The sequence below is a fragment of the Bactrocera latifrons genome, unplaced genomic scaffold, assembly GCF_001853355.1.
Source record: "Bactrocera latifrons isolate USDA-ARS-PBARC rearing strain unplaced genomic scaffold, ASM185335v1 scaffold_4, whole genome shotgun sequence".
In the NCBI taxonomy this organism is placed as follows: Eukaryota; Metazoa; Arthropoda; class Insecta; order Diptera; family Tephritidae; genus Bactrocera; species Bactrocera latifrons.
The window spans coordinates 4,068,490-4,077,502 of record NW_017537045.1 but is presented as its reverse complement, the minus strand read 5'-3'; the positions used below and the strand labels follow the sequence as shown (position 1 = coordinate 4,077,502).

At 38.5% G+C, this 9,013-nt stretch overlaps 1 protein-coding gene across 4 annotated transcripts in view; it reads left to right on the top strand.

Annotated features, from left to right (window-relative positions):
* LOC108972435 (protein sprint) overlaps positions 1-9,013 on the top strand; it is a 553,725-nt gene that overhangs the window by 147,885 nt on the left and 396,827 nt on the right. The gene's annotated exons all lie outside the window — the stretch shown is intronic.

Here is a 9,013-nt window from a genome sequence, read left to right as displayed (position 1 = left end):
GTAGTTAACCGATCTCAACAATTTCTTCTAATATTACATTATTTCTGTAAACAATAACTCACACCACATTTCGTGAATATATCTTGTCAAATGCAAAAGTTTTCCATACAAAAACTTTTTTCCGATCGTACAGTTTGTATGGCAGCTATATGCTATAGTAATCCGATCTGAACAATTTCTTCGTATATTATATAATTATATTCGAAATTAACCTGTGTCAACTTTTGTGAAAATACATTGTGAAATGTGAAAGTTTTCCATGCAAGCATTTGATTCCGATCGTTCAGTTTGTATGGCAGCTATATGTTATAATAGTTCGATATCGACGGTACCGACAAATGAGCAGCTATTTGAAGAGAAAAGAACGTGTGCAAAGTTTCGGATCGATATCTTAAAAACTGAGGGATTAGTTCGTGTTTATACACGCAGGCAGACATGTTTAAACCGACTAGGTCGTCACGCTGATCATATATAATACATATGTATTTTATAAAGTATCCGACATTTCATTCAGAATGCTTTACAAACTTCGTGGTAAACACAGTTCAGGGTATATTAATGAGACATACATATGTCGATCTGTACAAATGAACAGAATCGGGTAGGATAGGAAAAAAGGACAACACAGATATTTCGGAACCGTTGAAAAAGTTTATGCGCACTCATTTGTAGCAATAAAATTCGGCTTAAAAATAGCGTACGAACTCTAGTTTAGTTAGTTGCAAAGAAACACGCAGGAGTGCTCGAACCCCAGACGGCCGCATTTACGCCATCACTAGATCGATTTGACTCACTGGTGGCAACCAAATTAAGTCTTATTCAGCAACTCAGTCGTTTTAGATTTTTATCTGTTTTTTTCACCTCAACTCTAAAATGTTTCTAAAGTAGAAGCATTGAGAGCCTTGGACGATATCTTGTCTCTAGGTAATTGCAAAGATAAGGTCCTAGCACCTCATCAACCGCCGCGCAAGCTCTGCATTCCGCCGAACACACTTTTCGAATTTTCTAAAGGTGGGAGCTTAAGGGTAAGTGCTCTGTGATGACTCCTACAAGATTCTGCATTAACTATTTATTATTTTTCCAACGGACTTTGGCATAATATTTTCTAAAAAGTCTAAGTTACGAAAACGGGCCGAGTGTGTCAAATAAACGAGATCTTATGCGACCTAAGACCTTCTAAATTGAAGATTATAAGAAAAAATTAAAACAAATCTAAAAGTATTTCGTATTTGGTGGATTGTCAAAAATGTATGGCAAACGTGCCGAAAAGTGTGAAAACTATTCAAGCCCTACCTTGTGTTGTCTTCATTGAAGCGTATTTAATAAAGACTTACTTTGTGTCTGCAAAGCTTTTTGTTAAAGACTCTGTGTCTCGACCTTGTAACGATCTGTTCACGATAGCCTACTTAGTTTTTGGAAGTCGCTGCCTCCGAAACCACATACTTTCAAGTATTCTTCGTCTTTAATGGCGTAGACCCCGCTTATGCAGCTATTGTCAAATTTACAATAGCGCGCTAGTCGTTCTTCATTTTGGCCGTGTGGCACCAAATGTAGATTCCAGGTCCTTATCCACCTGGTCTGTTCAACGGAGTGCAGGTCTTCTTCTGCTATTCCAGCGCCGAACACTCTCAGAGCTGGTGTGTTTTCATTCATTCGAACGACATTACCTAGCCAGCGTAACCGCTGTCTCTTAATACGATGAACTAGTGTTGTATCTCGTACAGCTCCTCGTTCTATCAACAGCGGTATTCGCCGTTGCCAATGCGCAAAGAACCATAAAACTTCCGCAGCACCTTTCTTTCTAAACTAGTGCTGCCGATTCATCAGATGTTGTCATCGCTCGTGCCTTTGAACCACATAGCAGGACAGTATGTCATCCGTGAAACTACTCATCCACTGCAATTTATCAACTTACATATGTATTTTTATTAGCTGTGCTCAAAGTGCACCTCGAAATGAAGCATTTATGCCAAAATCTTCAATTGAAACAAAGCGATAAGACTCAAGATAAAGCAATCATACTTGCCATGCAAATTACTGCACTTTTTCTCAGTACGCCACTTGATTACTTGATTGCCAAGTCAATGAATTCATCCTTCATACATAAAAAACATATATACTTATATATATGCAAGTACATATTTATTCGCATGTGAGTACACATTCGCTCATTCATAAAACCACAGCATTTGACATTATTATTTAATGCGGCCAATTGACATGTCCGGCCTAAGACTTAACCGTCGCTTCGCGTTTTACGCCTGGTTTCGGCTATGAAATTATGTCAGCGTTCAATTTCACTTTGACAGTTTTGCTGCCTCGCTATTAAAATGGCATAAATTTCACGCCTCTGAATTGCCAACTCCAATGTAAGCATTGGTAGCTCTAGCGATTTGTTGAGCAGCTTAATTTGAAACCGTTGCGGCAACCACATTACTGCTTTTTAATGCCGTTTTTATTGTTATTTTTCGTTTTCCATTGCTCAGCTGGCCACCTGCCCTAATTTACTTAGCGGTTGTCACGCACACGCTGCATTTTCATGCCTGGCTGCGGTCATTCGATATTTATGACCTATAAATCTTGTTCCCGAAAGTTTAGTTCATTTCCATTTTATTGACAATTTTGGTTTCGCTTTACGCTATAGCAATTATAATTATATAATTGAATTCGAAATGAGTTTCGCTTTCTTTGCTCCGAAAAGCAATAGCCACTTTTGTTTCTACTTGTTTCATTCCGCTTTGGATAAAAACTCTTCAGTTTTCTGACAGTTCAATATCGCACTCATAGAGACACAACCATAACACGTAACTCATATATGAATGGACTTGTAACGGCACTCAACTTAAGAAAAGCGCTACATGGCCATTCCAATATAATAGCTAAGTGAGCCACTTCGACGAAACACCTTAACTTTAGTTATTTCCGAAATCGGTTAACAAGGAGTTGAAAAACTTGAAAGGGACAGAGTATTGCGCACATAGAATTATGAAGTTTGTAGCAAAGGAATACAAAAGCGGCTCTCGAATTATAAAGTTCCTCGATAGAATTTGAAGCGTAGTACTGCATTATTCAGTACCTAATTATCTAAATGAAATCTACGGCATAAGAATCATTCAATCTGCTAAAACATTTGTAAGATATGTATCACTTACATAAAAGCCCTACCCTTGTTTCTGTACACGATATTTAAAGCAGCTTAAATTTAGTGACTTTAACCAGGGAATTTATGCACTTTTAGTTCACGCTGGAACCGGAACCCATTCAGTATTTTGAAGTGAGATTTTTCGATAAACACAAGAGACTCACTTTCAACTTGGCACCGGCTTCAAGCTAAATTTATTTATAATACCCTCATAATCCGAATTTCTACCAGGGTTTCTAAGCAACAGTTTTTACTCTACTTCCGTAAAAGTTTTAACTATTTGAAATCGGAAAAACACTTCACTCAGCAAATATTCGCGGTATATAGATGTAAAGCTTCACATATCAATACAGCAATAAATTTTTGATGAAAGGTTTGGTTAGGTCACACTGGTCGGCTCTCAGGCCATACATAGACCTATTAGTCTTTATTAAAGCCAGATGGAGGTTCAGCAGTTCGACTTGAAGTATTCGTTGCACAGAACGTCAACGTATTTTGCGAACTTTAAGAGCGACGTGATGTCAATGTTTAATACATCGTCTAGTCTTTTGAACTCCGTAGCATCTAGATACTTGAGTCGAGTTCTAGAGAGTGCTGGACATCGGCGTAGGAGGTGTTTCAGTGTTTCTCTCATGTTAATTTTTCTGCATGTATTGTTATCACTTATGCCTTTCCGACGCGCATGTGATGCCAGTAGGCTGAGAGACCGTGTGAGTAAAATGTAAGCGAGTTTTCCAAAGAGTCTGTTGTACATGATCTTGGCGATCCTGCATGTACTTAAGGCATTCCATCTCACTATGATCCGCTTTGCCAGCTTTTACGTAAATTTCGTGGCTTATCGTTTTTAGTGACTTTCGTATTTCCTGTACTTCCAGACAGATGGCACTTTTGGCAATCGCTTCAGTTGCTGCATTTCGCGGAACTCCTTTGTGACTTTACTGTTTCTCTGCGTCTAAATACATTCTCTGACGTAATGCGATGCGAGATTATTGCCTTACTTGCGACCTGTGTATCGACGTACATATATACTTGATACATATTTCCTATGATCTTAGCTATCTCGGCCGAATTCCCAACTGTAAATATTTCCACCTGGAAAATACTGCAGTAATACGGAACCTTGAAGGGTCGAGTGAGATGTAGCACATTTGAAGAAAACTAAACGAAAAAAAAATTTTTTTCTACAATCTTGGAAAGTTTTATTCAATCTTAAACACACTACATGGATTCTTGTGCTAGATGATAGATAGGCTAATAGGATTAAATTTAAGTCAACCACTCTTTGAAGGAATAGGTAAGTAGGTTAGAGTAAGGACTTGACCTATATGTCCCCTGAACAATTATTAGCCTAAGCTTGCAATCGTTAATTTGGCATTGAGTGACGATTGTTTCAATAATAACTCAAGTATTTTGCACCGAAGAAGCTGCTTAGATTTATTTCTCTCATCCGAAGCGGTTGCGTCATTGTCATTGTGGTGTTTTTTACACGGCGTGTGGAGTGATGATTCGTCTTCTCACTTTAGCTCGTCGAACAGATGTTTTTTGGCTAGCCAGACAATTGTTCTGAGTTCGGAAGTCGTGAGTTGCTTGAGCTATATGCAAAAGAAACGTTTCCGGCGCCTACCAAGTGAATAGCGCCCAGAGAACTTTCCTTATTTGCGTGAACTTTTACGCATGGCTCCATCATTACGCATGACTACGTCAATAAAGTGGAGAAAGTTTGTTTCTGCTAGCGTTAAAATTATTTAAAAAATATTTATAATTAAAATGATCATATAAAGCTTGCTTTTTTACCGTGTTTATACCGTTAGTCCGCTCCTTATTAATTTTGATCTTTATATATAATTACAGCCATCAACACAGAAACTTTATTTATATTTCTCTTCTACTTACCATCAATGGCATCCCACGTATGTAATGTAGTTGTCTAAGCATACCCACTCAAATACACACCTCCATGGATTCGCCAAATTTATTTATTGTTCACCGAAAAGCATTGCGTGCGCTCGCACTTTTCAATAACTCAACTCATAATTCATAAATATAATCTCAACGGAATTTATTTCTATTTTCTAAAAACAAAAAGCATGCTCACACCAATCGAAAGCATGCCGGCTCCCACCGCATGCGATAGTCGTATATCAAAATGCGTAGAGCGAAATGTAAGCTCCATGCGGCGCTGCTTGGATGCGCTCATATTTGGGCATTGTCTCCGTGCAACACAATTCATAGCGGTTGCTATGGTATGCCCAAACTCCAACAATAACCGTCAGCACCACCAAGGATTCAGTCGAAGTGTAACCACAACGTTTGGTGACGCGCACATGCTCTCACTCCTCCTCTCTCTAGTTACATTTGGTGTGAGTGCGCGTGTAGTGCGAGTGCGAGTACGAGCGCTGTAAGTCGGAAACATTTTCAACAAACTTTCAAATTAATCTCGTTGAAGTGTTTTTGAAAATCCTTGCGTGTGTCTGGCGTCTTAGAAACAAGCGCTGCCATTACGCTTTTCTCCTGCTCTCCTTACTGGCGCTCTAACGCCAAGTAGAGTATATATTTCACCGTTTTCTTGTCGGCTTTTTGGTCTTAAGATATTTTGCGCTGCCTTTCTTTGGAAATTTCTGGTTATTTTAGCAGTCTCATTGCCGTCTTGCCAGTGTTAGAAAAAAGTAGCAGGAAACTCCTTTGTGTCCTGAATTTAATAAGCTTAGTTGCTTGTTTGCCGTGGAGACAAAATTTCGTTGGCAATTAGATTTGGTTTGGTTTAAATGTTTTGAAATTCTTGCGGTTTGCTTGTGAGCAGCTCGGGGAGACAGTGTTAAGTTTTTGTGTGTGATATGCGATTATTGCCATGGGAGTACTCATTGGCAAATATTTCCGCATCTAAAGCAATGCTTATGAAATTATTGAAATACATATGTATAAATACCTTAAGTCGAAATGAAGTCTACACAATCGATTCGTAGCTTATTTTAAGGTTAAAGGTAGAATCTAATTTTAACAGAACCGTAGTAACGTCCAATGACTTTAACACCATACTTGATGTCATATGTTTCGGCTTGGAACTGGTTGTCTAAACTTTATGTTCGTTTAAGTCTCGCCAAAAAACACTACGTCTGGCGGTATGAACTGTGAAAACCAGTTAACACACTTCGATTAGGTTCAAGGTTTAGTGTTCTACATTTTTAGTGCTCTCGCAATTACCGGCTCTACAGGTATAGAAACTGATATTGTTCGATGTGCACGTGAATTGGGAATACTGTTACTCCGACCTTTTTTAACGACCGCACTTACCATTTCCCTGTTTTTATAGGTCGAATACTTTCAGAGCTGGAGCGTTTTCGTCCATTCGGACGACATGAACTAGCCGAACCACAAGTACTTCACTGCCGTCTTACAACTCGGGCAGCTCATCGTTGCACAGACTGTGGTATTCGTCATTGCCAATGCGAAAAGAGCCATAAATCTTCCTCAGAACATTTCTCTTGAAAACTGGTAACGCCGGCTCAACAGATTTTCTCATCATCCATACCTTTGCACAATATACAAGTAGCAGGACGGAAATTATTGCCTGCTCAGTCCAAAGTAGCACCTGTTAGTTTTGCGGGGATACCAAATTCAGACATTGCGGCTTAAAGGCAGCTCCTTTTCGTGCTGTCGAAAGCAGCTTTGAAATCGACGAAGAGGTGGTGAGTGTCGATTCTCCTTTCACGGGTCTTTTCCAAGATTTGGCGCATGGTGAAAATCTCATCAATTGTTGATTTTTTGGCCTGAAGCCACACTGGTAAGGTCCAAACGTTACACTCGATAGAACCTTACATGCGATGTTGAGGAGGCTTATTCCACGTTAGTTGACGCAGATTTCGTCCGACCATATACTACAAAGAAGCTGATGCATGCGCCTCATCAGTTCTTCGTCGCCGCATTTGAATATCTCAGATCGCATTTTGTCTAATGGAAATGTTTTTTTAGGGTTCAGAGAGTTATGAGTACAAGCATACATTTTACACAGTCTCTAAAAAATAAGCTTCGCAACACTTGAGCATTTCTAAAAACCACCATCTCTTAACACCAACTATGGGCTCCTAAAATGAAGTTAACTTTAGAAAATAAATTGCGAGCTACACAGCATGTAGAAAGCTTGATGGAGCAAAAACGTGTGATTGCAACACTACTAAAGCGCCACAAAAGCAATATCACGCCGAAAATATGTACTTGCAATAGATAAACTCGACCAAACATAAAAGTGGCAACTACGACCACCTAAAGAGGCAACCACTCACCTACTCGCGATTGCCCATAAAACTGTAGCGTTCTTTATTGTTTGTTAGCGGCAGTAAAATTCGTATTATTATTATTGCAAAAGCCCATTTGAGCCAACTGCGAGTACTAAATGTATTTCTCGATTCAAATTTATTTAGTGAGCCAAGTGAATGAGCTTTTCAATTGGCTGTACGTGGTGTCGAATACGGCTCAATTGATAGAAATGTGTGTGTGTGTGTGTGTGTTTGTCTTTATAATATAAAAATCAAAGCATGTAATAAAATCGCAATAAATAGCAATTGAATTTATTGTTATTGTAGACTTTGATTACTCTGTTGAGTAAACTATACTGAAAGTTTAAAATTATATAAAAATTATTTTTTTTTTTTTGGTAAATAAATTGCATACATATATCTAATATTTATTTTAGGAAAAAGTATTACTGTACCAGAATGTAGGTTAGATTGGTCTGGCAGACTAATAAGCCGCCTATGAACAAGGTTTAGTCTCTAGCGAAAGATAATGCAATGGCGTCACGTAGTCTAGTAGTAATAGTTATGTAATGTTTAGGAGGCCAGCGCTTGACCCGATTTTCAATAGGTGCTGTGGCCTCACTAAAGAGAGCTTTTCCAGTGTTTGATACCGTGGTTACCAAATGTTTAAAGCGTTGCTTAGCCAATGGGAGAAATATGCATAAAAGCATTTGCAGTCTTCTCGAATTATCAGCCCCAATCTGCAGGTTACTAGACTATGACCAGTCCGATCTACTCCTTTACTCATGAGCGGTATTATTTCCAGTTGACAACCTTACATACATCATTCTTGGCAGTGTCGTCCACTATCTTATTTTCCTCGATGCAGTAACCTTTGTTCGAAAAAGAAGTATTTCAGCGTAACTCCGCGGAGTTTGTCCCCGAACCAGCTACGTCTTCCATCTTCGAGACATCCGCATATGTGTATGTATGTACATATATTTAATTTGTTTCGTGCAGATACTGTGCCTTTACTGCAAGTATCTCTTTCTTAGTTTTCCCCGAATCTTCTTTTTGAAAGGTGGTATCATGTAGTTAGTTCCTTCTAAACTGGTAGTCATCCCTCGGATTTTGTCGTCCAAGACTAACCCATTGTATTTAACACGATCCCATTTATCGAAGGGAGCCTGCATTGAGGGAAACTGCATTTCTTTGTAAAAACAAGAAAATTCGTTTTCTCAACCCCAAATACTAGAATATAACCTGAATGAGAATATATTGATAGTATACGTGATAATGATACCATATGTTTTGACACTTTATATTCACTTCTGTAGTGAGAAAACCGGGCCCGTAGTTACTGGTAGTGAAATGCTGAGAGAAAATATCTGCTGGGCACACCTAACTTATGACTATGAGTTATGTATGAGTTATATGTAATAAAACGTTATGATATCTCATAATAAGATAAAGTGAAATAACCGCTTTAAGGTTTTCACGGTGAGTCATTATTTTATACCAGTTTTAAAGTTGAGTTATGCCATTTTATTTGATTTATACCAATTGTATGTTCGATTCACCACGCCTGGATGTTATACATACATTATAACTAATATATTATTTTTATTGTACCAGCTGT